This window comes from Physeter macrocephalus, chromosome 14 (genome assembly GCF_002837175.3).
Source record: "Physeter macrocephalus isolate SW-GA chromosome 14, ASM283717v5, whole genome shotgun sequence".
NCBI lineage: Eukaryota > Metazoa > Chordata > Mammalia > Artiodactyla > Physeteridae > Physeter > Physeter macrocephalus.
Window position 1 is genome coordinate 122,576,602 of NC_041227.1, and position 20,303 is coordinate 122,596,904.

The window sequence follows — 20,303 nt, forward strand, 5'->3', positions numbered from 1 at the left end:
GGAGTCAAATTCATAGAGGCAGAGAGTAGACTGGTGGTGGCTGGGCCAGGGGAGGGGAGGGGAGGGAATTAGTGTCTAATGGGCACAGAGTTTCAGTTTTACCAGAAGAAAAGTGTTCTGGAGGTGGTGGTGTTGCACAGCAGTGTGAATGTGCTTAATGTCACTGAACTGTACACCCTAAAGATGGTTCAGATAGTACATTTTATGTTATGCGTATTTTCCCACAATTTAAGAAAAAAATTTTAAGAGCATTTCCAATTGTGTCAGAACATAGTAAGCACTCAATAAATCTTTATTGTTTCTTTATTTTTTAAAGACATTTCACTGAAAGAATTTGAAGACAAGCCTGACTGGGAGAAAATATTTGCAAAAGACATACCTGATAAAGGGGTATTATCTAAAACACACAAAGAACTCTTAAAACTGGACTAGAAAACAAATAACCCGATTTAAAAATGAGCAAAAGGGCTTCCCTGGTGGCGCAGTGGTTAAGAATCCATCTGCCAATGCAGGGGACACGGGTTTGAGCCCTGCTCCAGGAAGATCCCACATCCCGCAAAACTAAGCCCGTGTGCCTCAACTACCGAGCCTGCACTCTAGAGCCCACGAGCCACAACTAGTGAGCCCGAGTGCCACAACTACTGAAGCCTGCATACCTAGAGCCTGTGCTCTGTAACAAGAGAAGCCACCCAATGAGAAGCCCACGCACCGCAACAGAGAGTAGCCCCCGCTCACTGCAACTAGAGAAAGCCCGTGTGCAGCAACGAAGACCCAACGCAGCCAAAAATAAAAATAAAAAAATTTATTAAAATGAATAAAATAAATTGAGCAAAAGAGCCGAACAGACAACTCACCGATAAAGATATACACATGGCAAATAAGTATAAGAAAAGATGTTCCACATCATATGTTAATCAAGGAAATGCAAATTAAGACAATAATGAGATACAACCACGCAGAATGGTAAAAAATCCAAAACAGTGGCAACACCAAATGTTGAGAAGGGTATGGAACAACAGGAACTCTTGTTCATTGCTGGTGGGAATGCAAAATGGTTCAGCCATTTTGGAAGACAATTTGTCAGTTTCTTATAAAACTAAACATACTCTTACCATATGAACCAGCACATAAACTATGGTCCATCCAGACAATCCAATATTATCAAGTACTAAAAAGAAAGGAGCTATCAAGCCTTGAAAAGACAAGAGGAACCTTAACTGCACATTACTAAGTGAAGGAAGCCAATCAGAAAAGGCTACATATTTGTGTGATTCCAATTCTGTGACATCCTGAAAAAGGCAAAACTATGGAGAAAGTAAAAAGATCAGTGGTTGCCAGGGGTGGGGTTGGAAGAGGGAGGGATAAATAAGTGGAGCACAGAGGATTTTAAGGGCAGTGAAACTACTCTGTATGGTACCATAATACGGTGGATACATGTAAATATACACTCGTCTAAACCTATAGAATGTTCAACACCAAGAGTGAACCGTACTGCAAACTATGGACTTTGGGTGTATGACCTGTGGATGCGGGTTCATTAACTGTACAAATATCCCACTCTGTTGGGGATACTGATAGTAGGGGAGGCTGTGTGTGTGGAGGCAGAGGGTGTATGGGAAATTTCTGGACCTTCCATTCAACCGTACTATGAACCTAAAACTGCTCTAAAAATATATTACCCCCCTACCAAAAAAAAAAAGACATCTCAAAATATTACTGATAGCATGTCCAGTTTTTAGTTAATATTTCCAAATAGTTGAGGGGGGAAACAGATTTAGAAAATACTAAACCCCCCACACGGGAAATGACCTCTGACTTGTGGCCCCTCTGGAGACAAGCCAAAAAGGCCTTGCTACAGTCAGACACAGGCGTAACCACACAGGCAACATTACGCCTTCTAATCAGCTCAGGAAGTTGAACCAATTCCATATCTCCATCTCATGTAAATAACCTAAACAGTAGCCAAAGGCAGGCCGTTTTAAAAGAAACAGAGAAAAACAAACCCACACAACACAGCAAGCACCTCCTGCACATTGGCTGACCAACCCCTGGCTAATGCAGCTCTAACACCCCTCCGATCAGGCTCCTTCTCTATGTCTCGGCCTTCCCACCTCCTGAGCCCACAGGAGCTTTAAGACACAATGTAGTTTAAATAGTAAGTTAAGCATAATAAAACCATTTTTCAGAAGTTTGCCAAAAGTTTTGTTTTGAGTGTCGTATCTGGTTGTCATGCAAGTTGTCAATTTTTAATATACAGATTTAATAAATTAAAATTTTAAATCATTAGACATTCAGAATCTGTAACTATTTTTTGAAATCCCAACTCCATAAAATTGCTTACTTCAGGAGTACTTTTTTGATGATTTCTTCCACACATGCTCTCCTCCCTCCCTCTGTGAGAGAGGCTGGCCTGATGCACACCTCTGCCCAGAGGACGGCCTGTTGGTGGAGCCAGAGACCCGCGCACTCCAGTGTGGACCCACCGCCCCAGAAGGTGGCAAGTCAGTCCTCCAAGGGGGCTGCTGCACTCCAGCCTACACAGCACTAACAAATGAAAAGGCTTCCCACTCAGCAAGCCCAGGTGCCAAGTGCCAGGAAAGCCATCCACTGCTCACCTATCCATATGTGTGCCTTCGGCCATCACTCTTGACAAACTACTTGAAAAAAAAACTCAGAAAATGAGTATTCAATGAAACCTATGATGTTTCTCCTCTAAACCTCTTCTTAATATGACAAATGACACTAAAGTAAATGGTACTAGGTCCAAAATTATTATTTTACTGAACTACTGTTACTGTTGCTGTCTTTTCTGCACTTCTATATATAAGCAAAAAAAAAATTTAATGTTTGATTCTTTGTAGTTCATCTCAATGTAACTAAATTAAAATTTTAACATTTAAATTTACAGCCAATTAATAAGTTGTTCTAGCTGTAGATGCAAATTTAAAATACTAGTAATTTCAAATAAACCAAATTTAAATATAAATATTTGACCTAAAAGTCAGTCAGCTTTACAGTTGTAAAAGCTTCAATACTCTTTCATTTCTCCCTCCCACACTCATATCAAGTTTTCAACTTCAAAAAAAAATCCCATCACCTCCCAGTTTTAAAAAAATTTTCTATCTCACCAGAAAACAAAGCAGAAAAGGAAAGAAAATAAAATTCTCAAGGACTCATCATCACTGCCTGGGCTGGGTGGTCTGTAAGTCCCTCCTCAGTGTGGTAGGGGGACAAGTCCTTCACTGGGCTGCCCACGGCTGAGCATGGCTGGAGGAGGTATCTTAAGCTCGGATGGGGTTTCTACTCCATATAAAAAGAGCAAAACACTTTGCTCTTTTATTTTATACCACAACACAATACACAGAGGAGCCCCTAGCAGCAGTCCAGAGGGCAGCTTTCCACCACTCATATGTCACAGACAACAAAAGGACCACAAGAGGATTCTGGGAGAATGAAGAGAACTGCTAGGATGGTAGAATCAGGGTGATCTTTCCTTTTGCAAAATGAACTCAATGGTGTTACATGTCACTTTCAATAAAAAGAAAGAACATTTAAAAACAGAAATGTGCATCTGACACAGGAACAGCAATTCTAAGAATCTACTAATTCAAAATTCAATCACAGTATTGTTAATAATAGCAAAAACAGTTAACCTAAATGTTGAACCACAGGGGATGGTAAGGTAATTCACAGCACGTCCAACAAAAGGAAGCTCATGCAGCATGTTTTAAGAGTTAACACCATGAGAAAAAGTAATTGAGTGAAAAGAGGAGAAAAAAATCCTACCTATAAAGGGAGTCTCTACTATTTAAAAAACAAATTCAAACCTATTCATAGAATAATGCACATATGTTTTGTGCCAACAGTGGCTACATACGGATGGTGAGATTACAGGTAATTTTTCCTATCCCTTTTAATTGTTCCAAATGTTCTATTGCAAGCATTGTTATATTATTTTAAAATTTACAATATTTCAAAATAAACTTAATTTGATCATTTAAACTCTAGCCCACAGCCCCACTCAGCTGTCTGCTGGAGGTCAGCCGTCAAACACGTGCCCAGAGCGTGATGCACAAAGAGCCTTCTGCAGCAACTGCTAAGTTTTATACGCTTTTTCCTGGAGAGTGCTTTCTAACCTCAGGTGCCTACCAGAAGCTGCTGGAGAGGTTTTCCAAAGTATACACGCGCACACACGCGCGCACACACACACACACCCCTCCCACTGTCCCCTCCGCCAGTCTCTGCAGGGAAAGGGAGGTCCAAGCACCATTTTTCAAAAGACCCCCATGTGATGGTAATGCGTACCCCTGGTAAAGAGCCAAAGGTGGGAACAAAGTTGGACATTTGGCACCACCTCACAGCCCATCCCAGTAAGGGGCTGAGTCAACTAGGGCTCCCACTTTGCCTGCAGAGCAGGGCTTACTCAGGTTCTAAGCACCAAGTAGGGCCAACACATCACCAAAATGATAGTAATGAGGCCAGTGAGGGGTGCGAGGCAGACACATACTGCGCCTTCTGCTCTTCCGAGAGGGAGGGAGTAAAGGCAGCGGCCGGGGAGCATAAGGGCTGAGAATCCTGAACCTGGGCAGGGCACTCTGACCACAGGTCCCACAAGTCTGAGCGACAAGCTCAGCTTCCACTGCACATCCTATCTGCTCCTCACTGTGTGTACCACCCCAAATGCTATGTTTTTGGCTGATGTCAAAATTGGAAAGGCCAAAGAAACTTGTGCCTTAATAATAAATCCTGGGGATTTACCAGTGCCTCGAATTCAACAGTTCCAAAACGAAATCCAGCCACTCCCCATCGGTTAGGGCAACGCTAAGGTGTAGGTTTACTCCTGGGACCTCCCTGCCCCGCAGCACGTGCTGCCCTCTGACAGGACCCGGTCCTGTTGAGGTGCTGGTCTCAGCACCCTGTCCACTAGAGCCTGTGGCCCACGCAGAACCAACCAGTATGCTTCCACCTCTTCTCATGTTTTGAAACAGGTGACCTCCTGGGACCACCAGCCTATATCCTTCCCCTCCCTTCAGCCAGGAGGGAATTCAGGTCCACGGGAAAGCAGGAAGAGTCTAAGGACATCACCACCGAGAAAGACACAGGAGACAGTGGGGAATGGAGACATCACAGGCCCTGAGAAGCACCTGAGACCACCTCAGTCCCTCCTCCTCCATAGTGGAGCTTCTGCTTCAACCAGCTTGAATTCCAGCACTCCGCAGGTCAAAGGGGGCCCAGGACAAGAAATACACAGAACAAAGAAAGGACAGTGAAAACTATAGGACAATACCAGAAAAAACACCAGACTAGAACATTAATGCCAGAAGGAAAAACATAAAGGGCATATACGTAAGCCAAAAGATCTGTGTTATCCTCTTGGACAGGGCTTAGCACCTGCTCTGTCTCCCATGTGCTCAGACTAGTCAGTGGCAGCAGCAAGAACCATTAACTAGAGCCTAGAGGTCTGTCTGCCTGATGCCCACACTCTCCTCACTCCTGCGAGCTGCACCACACAGTACCTCTGCTCCCTCCCTCGTTGCAAGAGCACCTACAGTTGCCAGCTTACCCACATGCTCTTGCAGTCAGGTAGAGCCATGAATTCCAGTGCTAAGCAAGAAGATGCACAGGAAGTGCCCGGGACTCCAAGGAAGTGCTCACCCTGCTGCCTGGAATGCAGAGGGAATGCTGGAATGCTGGCCATCAAACACTACAAAGACAAGAGCCATAGTAAATTCATATTTTTAAAATGAGAGAGAGGGACTTCCCTAGTGGCGCAGTGGTTAAGAATCCACCTGCCAATGCACGGGACATGGGTTCGAGCCCTGGTCTGGGAAGATCCCACATGCCACGGAGCCACTAAGCCTGTGCGCCACAACTACTGAAGCCCTCTTCCCTAGAGCCCATGCTCCGCAACAAGAGAAGCCGTGGCAATGAGAAGCCCGCGCACTGCAACAAAGAGTAGCCCCTGCTCGCCGCAACTAGAGAAAGCCCGCACACAGCAACAAAGACCCGACGCAGCCCCCCACACCACAAAAAATAAATTAAAATAAAAAAATAAAATGAGAGAGAAATACACTTCCATGGGTACAAAATCCCTCATCCGTAATTCTGAAATCACCGAAGTCTGGTTTTTTTGTTATTCATTTGGCCACAAAGCCTGATCTGAAAGCGGGAATGTACATGTTTCTCTGCAGAAACAGGATATGACTGAGGGGTAGCACTGCCCAGCCTTTGCAGGAGATCCCAGGAGCTGATTTATACATAAGTACTGGGTCACCCTTCTACAATCCCAAAGCATTCGGAATTCCAAAAGATTTCTGCCCCACAGGTCTGTGCAAGGATCTTTTTAAGGCCCTGCTAGCTTCTGTCTAGTCACGAGCAGCAAATCCTAGGCCTGGCTCCGCATCCATCTCCAGCACCCTTCTTCTCAAGTGCAGCACCTAACCCTAATCCCCCACCCCCACCCCACCACCATGTAGTTATGATCGTCCTTCTACTCAGACCACCAGAGCTCCCTGGTTGACGAAGGACAAACTCCTGGGCAGGCAGAGTACTCCCTAGCCTCAGGCCCCATGCCCATCAGTCCACATATGCAGCTTTCTAGACTGTGCCTTACTCCAACTACCCCCAGCCTCCCTGTCCCCACATGCTCCCTCCCACCAAGGCAGGGCCACATCTTCTTGGCCCTCGCATCATAGCCCTGCCTGAAGAAGCTCAACTGCTGGGCCCTCGAAAAGCCAAGGAGTTTCCTCGTGGATTCTTGTTTATTGTGAGGGAGAGACCTGAGATCAGAGAGAGGCAACATTTACTATAGTTTAAAGTACTGGGGACTTCCCTGGTGGCGCAGTGGCTGGGAATCTGCCTGCCAATGCAGGGGACATGGGTTCCATCCCTGGTCCGGGAGTATCCCACATGCTGCAGAGTGACTGCGCCACAACTACTGAGCCTGTGCTCTGGAGCCCACGAGCCACAGCTGCTGAGGCCCGTGTGCCTGGAACCCGTGCTCTGCAACGGGAGAAGCCACGGTGGTGAGAGGCCCGTGCACCACCAGTGAGGAGTAGCCCCCACTCGCCGCAACTAGAGAAAGCCCGCGTGCAGCAACAAAGACCCAAAGCAGCCAAAAATTAATCCATTAATTAATCGATTAATTGATTAATTAATAAAACTGCCCATGCTCAAGCTCCAGTCCAGGCTAACTAAATCAGAGTTTCTAGGGGTGAGGCTTGAGCATCAGTGTTTAAAAAAAAAAAGTACTGACCTCTCTAAACTGGAGGTGCCCTGAGGCCCTGCCCCTGCTTTGCTCCCCATCTGAAGCCCCCTGGGCCCACCCCAACCAGAGAAAGGGCAGGTACCCAGACATCTAAAAAAAGGCACAGTTAACTACATGGAAAGAGAAGAGTGACCTTGAACTGTCCAAAGTACAGATGCCAACAACAGACAGGATGGTCTGGGGCAGAATCAGGAAAAGTAATCCCTCTTTCCTTTCAAAATGAAAAGGAAAAGAAAGCTTTCTTTGCCTATGTCCACAGATAAAAACTTTAACACAAGCCCAACAAATAAACAATTTATTTTTGATGAATTGCATTTTCCTTGCTAGCAATCAGAAAGTTAGATCTAAAGAATAAAATTCCCATCAGACTGCCCTACGAAGGCAACGCAAACAGAACACAGAAATTTCAGCACGCGGGGGCCATGTAACATTTATGCCAATAACTGACTTCACGTTACTTCCTATTCCTCCTTTAGAGCAGGAGGGCAATCCTCACATCGCTGAGAACTGGAAATTATTTTTAAAATACTCACTCCTAAGAGCTGACAAGCAGTGACATCATCTACTGATGGGCACAGATGCCACAATCTGTGGACACAGCCTATTCTAGGAACAAGACACACACAGCATTTCAAAGCGAGACTAAATGTTCTTCCATGTCAAAAGAGTATTACAAAATAAGCAAACATTCACCTATATCATCACAGCTCTTCAGCCTATTATGACATACACAGGTCACTTCACAGTCACAAGGCAGGTCTAGAAGCCACAGGGAGTGCAATTCACTTGCTGCAGAATATGAATAACTAATATGCCTAAAGAACACATTAATCTAAATCAGTGTAGTCAACTTTTAGATGCAAGTTTCTTATTAAACAGAAACATATGCTCATTACAGTAATTTTTTTAAAAAGGAAAACAGAAATGTCAACCCATGATGCCCATTTGAAGATAAGCATTCTTACCATCTTAATGCTGTTTTAAATGCAGATATGCATCAAGTATGCCACACACATACACTTACATTTCTAACCGATGGAATTACACCACACGCTTGTTCTTTAACTTTTCCTGCTGAATACGAGACTTCCTTTCTATGTGAATAAACACTTTAATGACTATATAGTATTTCCCTGGCCATGAGTAATTTACATATCTAAATGCAAAAAATAAATTAGAGAAATCAGTGCTATTAAAAAGCTTATTTTATTATTAGAGAAATGCAAATCAAAACTACGATGAGGTATTACCTCACACCAGTCAGAATGGCCATCATCACAAAGTCTACAAATGGACTTCCCTGGTGGTGCAGTGGTTAAGAATCCACCTGCCAATGCAGGGGACACAGGTTCGAGCCCTGGTCCAGGAAGATCCCACATGCCGCAGAGCATCTAAGCCCGCGCGCCCCAACTACTGAGGCTGCGCTCTAGAGCCCGCGAGCCACAACTACTGAGCATGCGTGCCACAACTACTGCAACCCACGTGCCTAGAGCCTGTGCTCTGCAACAAAGAGAAGCCATTGCAATGAGAAGCCCACACACCACAACAAAGAGTAGCCCCCACTTGTCGCAATTAGAGAAAGCCCACGCACAGCCACGAAGACCAAACGCAGCCAAAAAATACATTAAAAAAAAAAGTCTACAAATGATAAATGCTGGAGAGGGTGTGGAGAAAAGGGAACCCTCCTACACTGTTGGTGGGAATGTATATCGGTGCAGCCACTATGGAGAACAGTATGGAGGTTCCTTAAAAAACTGAAAATAGAGTTACCATATTATCTGGCAATCCCACTCTGGATCCTACAGGGCATATATCTGGAGAAAACTCTAATTCAAAAAGATACACGCAGCCCAATGTTCACTGCAGCACTATTTACAATAGCCAAGACATGGAAGCAACCACTGACAGATGAATGGATAAAGAAGATGTGGTATACGTATACAATGGAATATTACTCAGCCATAAAAAAGAATGAAATCTGGCCGTTTACAGCAACATGGATGGACCTAGAGATTATCATACTAAGTGAAGTAAGTCAGAGAAAGACAAATATCATAACACTTATATGTGGAATCTAAAAAATTATGCAAATGAACTTATTCACAAAATACAGACTCACAGACATAAAGAACAAACTTATGAAAGAAAAAAATAAAAGGAACAAACTAGGGCTTCCCTGGTGGCGCAGTGGTTGAGAATCCGCCTGCCGATGCAGGGGACACGGGTTCATGCCCCGGTCCGGGAAGATCCCACATGCCGCGGGGCAGCTGGGCCCCTGAGCCATGGCCGCTGAGCCTGCGCGTCTGGAGCCTGTGCTCCACAAAGGGAGAGGCCACAACAGTGAGAGGCCCGCGTACCGCAAAAAAAAAAGAACAAACTTATGGTTACCAAAGGGGAAAAGGGTTGGAGAGGGATAAATTAGGAGCTTGGGATTAACAGATACACACTACTATATATGAATAACAAGGTCTAACTGCATGGCACAGGGAACTAGATTCAGTATCTTATGATACCCTATAATGGAAAAGAATCTGAAAAAGTACATATATATATATCTCAACCACTTTGCTATACATCAGAAACTAACAGCACTGTAAACCAACTGTAGTTCAAATTTTTTTAAAAAAAGAGCAAAAATAAATAAATTGAATAAACATCTTATTGGTTTAAAAAAAAATCCAATTTTAGATTGACCTGTAGAGTTTCCCATCTTCCAGCCAATGGCTTTTTCTTGGCCTTGAGTAAAGCTTAGTGCTTTAAAACACTGGCAAGAAAACTGGATGTGGGTTCGAATCTCAGCTCTGCCATTTCCAAGCTATGCAACTTTGGGTTAATATCTCCAAGCCTCAACTCTCAACTGGAATAGGGATAGGAATCAACTCAACAGAACTCACAGAGCAAATGAGAGCAGAAGCTGCAGGTCGGTGCCCCACAGCCTCTATTCCATCCTCGGTACCGTCTATATGTAAGAACTTCACCCGTTCCCACTGGCCTACACATGGCAACATTTGAAAACATTTGTAATAACTTAAATGCAAAATTATTTCTTACTTTATGCAAAAACATCCTGCAGGTACTAAGAAACATTTCTTTAACAAAATCACTATTATGATCTTAACTTTTTTCTAAGGAATTTTAAAGAAAATGAATCAACTTCACACAGTGTTAAGACTCCCGAAGAAATTTCATATCTTCTGATTCAAAGTATAGACCCTAACAAATTACTAAGAATAGCCAAGACAGACTTATTGGAAATGAATGAGAGTGTGACTTTCGTGTCATTTTACACTCAAGGTAATTTAGAAATTTTGTCGCACTCTATTTCACTTTTAAAAAAATGAGACAATAAGTTTTATTTTCTTCAAATATTGTCATATCTCTAAATCCAAGGAAAACAACTGGACTATTTCATACTCAGTGAAAAATGAGAATTAAAAGAATTAAAAATTTCACTGGAAAGAACTAATCAATCAGAGTTACATCAGCAAAATGGCTTAGTAGGAAGCTCCAAGCTCTCGTCCCCCACAACACACACACACACACACACACACACACACACACACACACACACACACACACACAGAAAAACAAGCAGAAACTGTCAGAACCAATTTGTGGAAAACCCTGCAAAGCAGTCAGAAATCTGTAACCACTAAGTGCTGAACTGAGAAAGAGGTACTGGAAGGTAGGAAAGTTTTAGAATTTGCTACCCCTGTCCATCCCCTCTGCAGGGCAGCAGCAGACTTGGTCTTAAAGCATAAATGGTCTTAAAGTGAAGCAGCCTGGGTTGACAATGTGGGACTGTTTCCCTGGTTCTAGGGAGCAGAGCGTATCTTGGGACAATTTATTGCATATGTCTGTTCCAACCCATCTGAGGGCTACCTGAAGGACTGACACAGGCACCTGTGTTTTGACTACCTCAGAACTCAGGCTGAAAAAGCTTGAAAACACTGCAAATCAAATCTGCCCCAGAGCCTAAGGCAAAAGATTACAGTCCAAATACACAACACACTGCCTAAGGCAAAAGCTGGGGAGAGTTTTCCTGGGAAATTAGGACATTCAAAAGTAACAGTGCAGGGCTTCCCTGGTGGCGCAGTGGTTGAGAGTCCGCCTGCCGATGCAGCGGATACAGGTTCACGCCCCGGTCCAGGAAGATCTCACATGCCGCGGAGCGGCTAGGCCCGTGAGCCATGGCCGCTGGGCCTGCGCGTCCGGAGCCTGTGCTCTGCAACAGGAGAGGCCACAGCAGTGAGAGGCCCGCATACCGCAAAAACAAACAAACAAACAAAAAAAGTAACAGTGCAGGGGGGAGAGGGGGACTCGGAATTGGTTGTAAATACTTTGCATATTGTCTGATTAAACACAAACAGATGGGGTGGGGGGAGTAACAGTGCATGCTGGGAAATTCAGAAAGCCACAAAGATGCCCAGCGCAAGACGCATACTCATGTAAGACCTGAGAAGACCCTGGGCTTTCACCTTGGGCTGATCCCCAAGCACAGTGCAAGCCTGACCAAAAGCTGAAGGAGGGCCCAGGCACAGAGACAACTTTCAAAGACTGGGAGATGGGAGAGCTCCTGGTGTTCAAGGAAATCTCTGTCAAAACACCAGCTGAGGGACTTCCCTGGCAGTCCAGTGGTTAAGACTCCATGCTTCCACTCAAGGGGTCATGGGTTTGATCCCTGGTCAGGGATCTAGGATCCTGCATGCCGCAGCCAAAAAAAAAAGAAAAACCAAACAACAACAACAACAAAAACCCCCACCAACTGAACACAAGCCATGAAATAGGACTTCAGGGATCACTCTGTCAAAGAATACAGTCTTTGCAATAGCAGTCTGAGAAAATCACTAGGCAAAAAGGAGTCCTGTAGCCTTCAACAAATGAAAAACAGCAATCCCTATGGAAAGAGGAAAACCTGATTTTCAGAACTATTACATTATGACAGTCAAATGTCCGGTTTTCAACAGAAGAAATTACAAGGCACACAAAGAAACATTAAAGTATGACCCAAAGGAACAAAACTAATTAACAGAAATCATCTGTGAAGAAGGTGAGAGATAGGACTTGCTAGATAAAGACTTTAAAACAACTGTGTTAAGTATGCTCAAATAACTAAAGGAAAACACAAAGAACTAAAGGAAATCAGGAAAACGATGTATTGACAAAAATGGAATATCAATAAAGAATACAGGGCTTCCCTGGTGGCGCAGTGGTTGAGAGTCCGCCTGCCGATGCAGGGGACGCGGGTTCGTGCCCCGGTCCGGGAAGATCCCACGTGCTGCGGAGCGGCTGGGCCCATAAGCCATGGCCACTGAGCCTGCGCGTCCAGAGCCTGTGCTCCGTAACAGGAGAGGCCACAGCAGTGAGAGGCGCGTGTACCGCAAAAAAAAAAAAAAAAAAAAAAAAAAAGAATACAAAGTATAAGAAGGAACACAACAAAGCCTGGACCTGAAAAGTATAGTAACTGAAAAAATTCACTACAGGGGTCCAACAGTATATTTGAGCAGGCAGAGGAATGAATCAGCAAACTTAAAAGATAGGACCCCTGAAATGATCAAGTCTGAGGAGCAGAAAGAAAAAAGACTGAATACAGCCCAAAGGACTCATGGGACATCAACAAGCAGAACAACGTAACACATTTTGGGAGTCCCAAAAGAAGAGGGAAAAAGACAGAAAGAATATTTGAAAAAAAATCATGGCAGAAAATGTCCCAAATTTGATGAAAAGACATGAACCTACAAATCCAAAACACTCAACAAAGTCCAAGTGGGATAAACTCAGAGGTCCCACACTGAAACATTATAATTAAACCATCAAAAGACAAAGAAAGAATCCTGAAAGTAGCAAGAGAGAAGTAACATGTTACATACAAGCACTCTCAATAAGGTTAACAGCTGATTTCTTATCAGAGACCACAGAGGCCAGAAGACAGTGGGATGACACTTAAAGTCCTTAAAAAACAAAACAAACAAACAACAACAAAAAAAACTGTCGACCTACCAAGAATTATATCTGGCAAAACTGTCCTTCAAAAACAAGGGAGAAATTAAGACATTCGTCAATAAACAAAAGTTGAGGGAGTCTGTTAACACTAGACCTGCCCTACAAGAAAGGTTAGAGGGTGTCCTTCAGGTTGAAATGAAAGACCAGTAAACAGTGACTCAAAGTCATACGAAGAAAAAGAGATTTCCAGTGAAGATTAAACACATGAGAAAATATAAAAATTAGTATTGTGACTATGGTTTGTAACTCCACTTTCCTACAGGATTCAAAAAACAAATGCATAAAAATAATTATAAATCTGGGAGTTCCCTGGCAGTCCAGGTTAGGACTCGGCACTTTCACTGCTGTGGCCCCGGGTTCAATGCCTGGTCAGAGAACTAAGATCCTACAAAACGCAAAAAAAAAAAAAAAAAAAAAATCCATGTTATTTGGCACATATGTATGAAGATGTAATTTGTGACAAAACATAAAAGGGAGAAAGAGGAACTGTATAGGAGCAGAGTTTTTGTTTTTGAAGTTGATATCAATTCAAAATAGACTGTTTTAAATTTAGGATATTTAATGTAACCCACATGGTAACCATAAAGAAAATATCTTAAAAATACACTCAAAAGGAAATGAAAAGATAATCAAAACAGTTGACTACAAAAAAAATCAACTGAACATAAAAGAAGGCAGTTAGGGAGGAAATGAGGAACCAAAAAACTCTAAGACATAGAAAAGAAAACAAATAGCGAAATGGCAGAGTCCTTCCTTATCAGTAATTACTTTAAATGTAAATGGATTAAACCCTCCAACCAAAATACTTGAGACAATAAATTTAAGATGTTTTCTTTAGAGAACAAATATTAATATTCATTCAGCAACTCTCCTGCGTCAGGCAAAGGCAATCCATACAACAACCCCATGAAGTCGATTCAGTAATATCCATGTTTACAGAAGAGGACCCTGAGGTTAAGAGATTAAATAGCTCAGCCACAGGGGGAGGGGCTCTTGCCTTCCCTTGGCCAAAGTGACATTATGACAGTGTTTCAGTAGCCTGATGAGCATACGGTGCCTGCCTTAGTCATTCTCAGCCCACCCTCAACCTTTCCTACGTGGAGAGGTTTGTGGAGAATAACACCGAGAGGGGAATAACAAGCAACCTCTGGGATGTGATTCTTAAGTGAAGTCCCTGGAAAGCTGCCCTCCAAAGAACAGAAAGGAGACCTAGGCTGATCCAGAGCTAGCTAGGGTTACTGGACACCAGGAGATGAGGGATGCTCAACCAGCTTTCTCACCTCAAGCTACAGACAATGCAATGACTCACAGAGGCTTGGTCAGATGCCCAAAGTTAATCTGCAGCCAAGCCAGGATGCTGTTCCAACAGCATGAGGTGTCCTCCAACAACTATAACCAAGGCTTGGTGCACTACTTTAACAAATAATGGCATAAGTATACAAGCCAGTCACAAATAAAAGCAGTCAAATAATCGTCATTCCCAAAATACTAAAATCCCTTTAACAATTATTTATAGGGACTTCCCTGGTGGTCCAGTGGTTAAGACTCTGCTCTACCAATGCAGGGGGCCCAGGTTCCATCCCTGGTCAGGGAACTAGATCCCGCATGCCACAACTAAAAGATCCTGTGTGCCCTCAACTAAAAGATCCTGCATACCGCAACAAAGATCTCACACCTGGCAACAAAGATCCTGTGTGCCACAACTAAGACCAATAAATAAATAAATAAATATTTTAAAAAATTATTTATAAAAGTAAAGCTCTTCCCATTAGAGATACACAGGAAAAGAAACCCTAAACACTGAATGCCTGGTTACTAGGGACCCACAGATGTTATAAAGAACTAGATATTTTTCAAAACTGTGACTAACAGATAAATCTGCATCAACAAGAAAATGAACACTCTGAAACACAACTTTTAAGAGAGAACAAAATAAAAGATCAATGGAAAATAAAGTATAACTTTCAGAGGTAGGGCAGGAGTGGGGGTTAGAGTTGGACCACCTCATTAGGACAAGGACATGCTCTGGACTGGGCAATCCCAGAAGGATCTCCCCAGACCTCTGCAAAAGTCCTAAGCCAGAAGAACCACTAGGAGCCTGGCCCGCCTCCAGCCTAAGGCATGAGGCCATAGGAGCCAGGATCTGTGCACCTGCTCTGTGGGAGAAGTGAAGACATATTTGCAAGGATGTAGGCAAGACTAGATCCACCTTGTCTAGCATGGAGCAACACTGAAGAAAAGAAAACTGCATGGTCTGACTTGCTCCTGAAACAGGTCTACAGAAGTTACCCTGCAGCATGACAACAGTTATATGATCAATGCACATCATCAAGGACATTTTTATTCAACTACAGAAAATTCTGTCCACGTGTATCCAGGCTTCCCCTGACCCCCTCCATGTATCAATCAACTTTAACTTTAAAAAACATATATACAGGGCTTCCCTGGTGGTGCAGTGGTTGAGAGTCTGCCTGCCGATGCAGGGGACACGGGTTCGTGCCCCGGTCCGGGAAGATCCCACATGCCGCAGAGCGGCTGGGCCCGTGAGCCATGGCCACTGAGCCTGCGCATCCGGAGCCTGTGCTCCGCAACAGGAGAGGCCACAACAGTGAGAGGCCCGCGTACCGCAAAAACAAGCAAACAAACAAAAAAAAACATATATACAAAACCAAAAAGGCCGCTTAGGATGGTCCACCATCAATATAAACAAGAATACAAGTGCAGGGAATTGTAGAATCAAAGAGTGAATTTAATTTTATTTATAACTGTTCTAAACTGTTTCCTTTGGTGCAATATCTATCAAACACAAACCTTGCAGCCTACAAACAAATTGACCAACAGACACTTGAATCCTTATCATGTTTCTGGCACTACTCAAGGTCACAGGCCACAGTCCCAGTAAGTGTACAACCTGAGGATGAACAAGCCCAGCCCACAGAACACTTGAGTGCCAAGGTACAGGATATGAGCAGTGTTTAAAACACGTGTGGGCAAGTCCAGAAGGAGACTAGGCAAAGTGGGAACACAAGACTCAAGGAGAAACCAGAATGGACAGTTTACATTTAAACCACATCTTCCTCCACCCAGCTCAAACAGCTGTAAAACTGATGCTCATAAACCTAACATCCTCCAAAAGTTTAGAAGTGACAAAAACATAGTATTTTTAATACATCACTTATGCACTCAAAATGCTATTACAGTCTGAAAAAGACCAGAAAAACACAACAGCCTCCAGTCTACTTGCTTAGGGTTTTCTGTATCGCATCTGTTCAAGAGTCAAAAGATGAGTTTCATACTGCCGATTACTGGTGACTAAATACTATGAGAAAATGGCATCTGACAGCAGTCTTCACAGTGTGGTTGTAGTGACACTAATTCACACTCCCTCACACCATCAGTTCATTTTCCAGGAGAACCAAGACCACAAAAAACTGGAACAACTCCACGAAGACAACTCAATGTTCTTCTCATTAACCGTAAATGCTTGTAAAGTAATTTGACCAACCTAACTAAAGCCACTGGATATGCCTGAGCGCACATATTCCAAGGGGGAGAACATCAGGCTACTCCCTAAAGTACTAAGGCCAATCTTCTTACAACCCAGGTTAAGATTTAGGATCGCTTCCTGTGAGCGTCCTTCCAAAGCTGCAAAGAGAATGATTCTATGTCAGGCCTCTCCACCTCAGGCTTCGTTTCAGAAAGGCACCTGCCACTGAATTAGAAACAAATGCTTTGATACCTTAAAGGTTTTAAATAGGTACCATTTGTAAGTTATTAAAATTCACCATCTATGGGGCTAAGAATAACATCCCACTGTTACTGACTGCTAAGATCACTATACTCCAGGGGTCTCCACCATCCTACCACTGATGCTTGGGGCAGGATCATCCTCTGTTGTGGGGGGGCTGTCCTGTGTATCACATTATTTTTGGCAGCATCCCTGGCCCCAGCCCACTAGATGCCAGTCACACCCCCTCCCAACTGTACCAACCTAACATGTCTCCAGAGGTTGCCGAATATCCTGGGGAAGGGAAGGGTACCCCAGTGAGAACCACTGTTGTACTCTGATACCTTTCACTGGATAAGATATAGAAGCACTCTGCAAATGACAAACTGCAGCAAAAGCCAAATAATGTCTAAAATCCCTATGGAATTCTCAGCAGGGCACCAAACATATACTCCAGAAACTGAGGCATGATAGGAAAGGCAGCTTCCTACGAGGTGCTTTCTAATCTCCCTGCAGCCATTTCCTGGGATGACGGCAGTAACACTTTGTCATGGTGCTCAAGCTGCTTCAAATCACAGAAATGGCAATGTGTGCCGCCTTCAATGTGCCCTGGTGTACTGTGTTTCATTAGCAAATTCAAAAAATCCTCATTATAAACTAGGACCAGGGACTTCTCTGGTGGCACAGTGGTTAAGAATCTGCCTGCCAATGCAGGGGACACGGTCTTCGAGCCCTGCTCTGGGAAGATCCCACATGCTGTGGAGCAACTAAGCCCATGCACCACAACTACTGAGCCTGCGTTCTAGAGCCCGCGAGGCACAACTATTGAGCCCGCGTGCCACAACTACTGAGCCCGCATGCCTAGAGCTGGTGCTCCACAACAAGAGAAGCCACTGTAACGAGAAGCCCGCGCACTGCAACGAAGAGTAGCCCCCGCTCGCCGCAACTAGAGAAAGCCCGCGCACAGCAACGAAGACCCAACACAGCCAAAAATAAATTTATTAAAAAAAACAAAACAACTAGGACCAGAAGTGTGGGAGCTGACTTACTGTATTATCGTTAAGATATTGTAAACGCTCCAAAACCCAGACATAAAAGAAAACATGAGCTACACAAAAATGTTAAACAGATAAGAATACTATCCAAAATGCTAATTGCTTCAGTTAAAAGCTTCCTTATTTTAGAAATCCTCTTTTCTTCATTTAAAACACAAAAAAACCTTTCTCCTCAGCAAAGCAAGAATCGTTGAATTTTCACAGTGGAAAAACTTGCTACTGTTACTGAGGCTGTTGCCTCATCTTGTGGAATATTTCCACCAATTATGCATGAAGCTATGCTGTGCTTCTGCAATTGTATATCTAGATGAGACCTGCTGATGAACAGGGGACCATAAATGGGGGAGCCACACCTGACTAGAATCCTGTCACTAAATGATCAACATCTGAGACTATTTAAGTAACAGTAATGTCCTAAATCAGTAGCCAACAGGCACATGTATGTTATTTTTTTTTTAAGATTTTTTTTTGATGTGGACCATTTTTAAAGTCTTTATTGAATGTTACAATATTGCTTCTGTTTTATGTTTTGGGTTTTTGGCCATGAGGCATGTGGGATCTTAGCTCCCTGACCAAGGACTGAACCTGCACCCCCTCACTGGAAGGTGAAGTCTTAAACCATTGGACTGCAGGGAAGTCCCTGCACATGTATATTATATATGTACCAAGTGATGATGGATCTGTGCCAAAACCAGGGGGTACAAAAACATATAGGACCTGGTCCCCACCTTGGAGGACCAGCAGGGGAGAAAGTCAAACAAGAAGACAAGTTCCAGCACAAGGTGATGAGGAGGGAACGTTTTACCTCACCCAGCTTGACAGCAGAAAGTGTTGCTGACAGGCTAGTCCCAAGAACGGGCTCCATGACCTACCCCTCCTAGGGGGTCCACAGCACTTTGAATGTCTGAAAAGCACACAGCTGACTTGAATGTTACAATATTGCTTCTGTTTTATGTTTTGGGTTTTTGGCCATGAGGCATGTGGGATCTTAGCTCCCTGACCAAGGACTGAACCTGCACCCCCTCACTGGAAGGTGAAGTCTTAAACCATTGGACTGCAGGGAAGTCCCTGCACATGTATATTATATATGTACCAAGTGATGATGGATCTGTGCCAAAACCAGGGGGTACAAAAACATATAGGACCTGGTCCCCACCTTGGAGGACCAGCAGGGGAGAAAGTCAAACAAGAAGACAAGTTCCAGCACAAGGTGATGAGGAGGGAACGTTTTACCTCACCCAGCTTGACAGCAGAAAGTGTTGCTGACAGGCTAGTCCCAAGAACGGGCTCCATGACCTACCCCTCCTAGGGGGTCCACAGCACTTTGAATGTCTGAAAAGCACACAGCTGACATTCGAGGCCTGCAGGGGAGCCCAGCTTCAGGTCCTCACTGCCTCTAAGAAAGAGACCATGGCCCAAGTTTCAAAAGTATATGTGGGAACTTCCCTGGTGGCGCAGTGGTTAAGAATCCACCTGCCAATGCAGGGGACACGGGTTCAAGCCCTGGTCCGGGAAGATCCCACATGCCGCGGAGCAACCAAGCCCGTGTGCCGCAACTACTGAGCCTGCGCTCTAGCACCTGCGTGTTGCAACTACTGAAGCCCGCGCGCCTCGAGCCCGTGCCCCGCCATAAGAGAAGCCACTGCAATGAGAAGCCCGCGCACCACAATGAAGAGTAGCCCCCGCTCGCCGCAACTAGAGAAAGCCTGCGCACAGCAACGAAGACCCAACACAGACAAACATACATACATACATTCGTACATACATAAATAAATAAAAAAATTTTTAAAAGTAAACGTGGTTTGTGGGACTTCCCTGGTGGCGCAGTGGATTAAGACTCCGCGCTCTCAATGCAGGGGGCCCGGGTTCGACCCTTGGTCAGGGAACTAGATCCCACATGCATGCCACAACTAAGAGTTTGCATGCTGCAACTAAGGAGCCTGCCTGCCACAACTAAGGAGCCGACAAGCCGCAACCAACGGGCCCACCTGCCGCAGCTAACACCTGGCGCAACTAAATAAATAAATGAGAAATAATTTCTTTAAAAAAGTGTACGCGGTTCGTTACACTTCAATAAAAAGGCAGTTTAAAAAAGAAAAACAGGGCTTCCCTGGTGGCGCAGTGGTTGAGGGCCTGCCTGCCGATGCAGAGGACGCGGGTTTGTGCCCCGGTCTGGGAAGATCCCACATGCCGCGGAGCGGCTGGGCCCGTGAGCCATGGCCGCCGAGCCTGCGCGTCCGGAGCCCGTGCT

The 20,303-nt window shown here is 44.3% G+C and overlaps 1 protein-coding gene and 1 non-coding gene across 3 annotated transcripts in view; one reads left to right on the top strand and one right to left on the bottom strand.

Moving 5' to 3' along the window:
- Positions 1-20,303, bottom strand: part of FOXK2 (forkhead box K2) — a 71,589-nt gene that overhangs the window by 42,640 nt on the left and 8,646 nt on the right. The window lies entirely within an intron of this gene.
- Positions 14,792-14,864, top strand: TRNAG-ACC (transfer RNA glycine (anticodon ACC)). The gene has a single exon. It is a non-coding gene; the product is annotated as a tRNA-Gly (tRNA).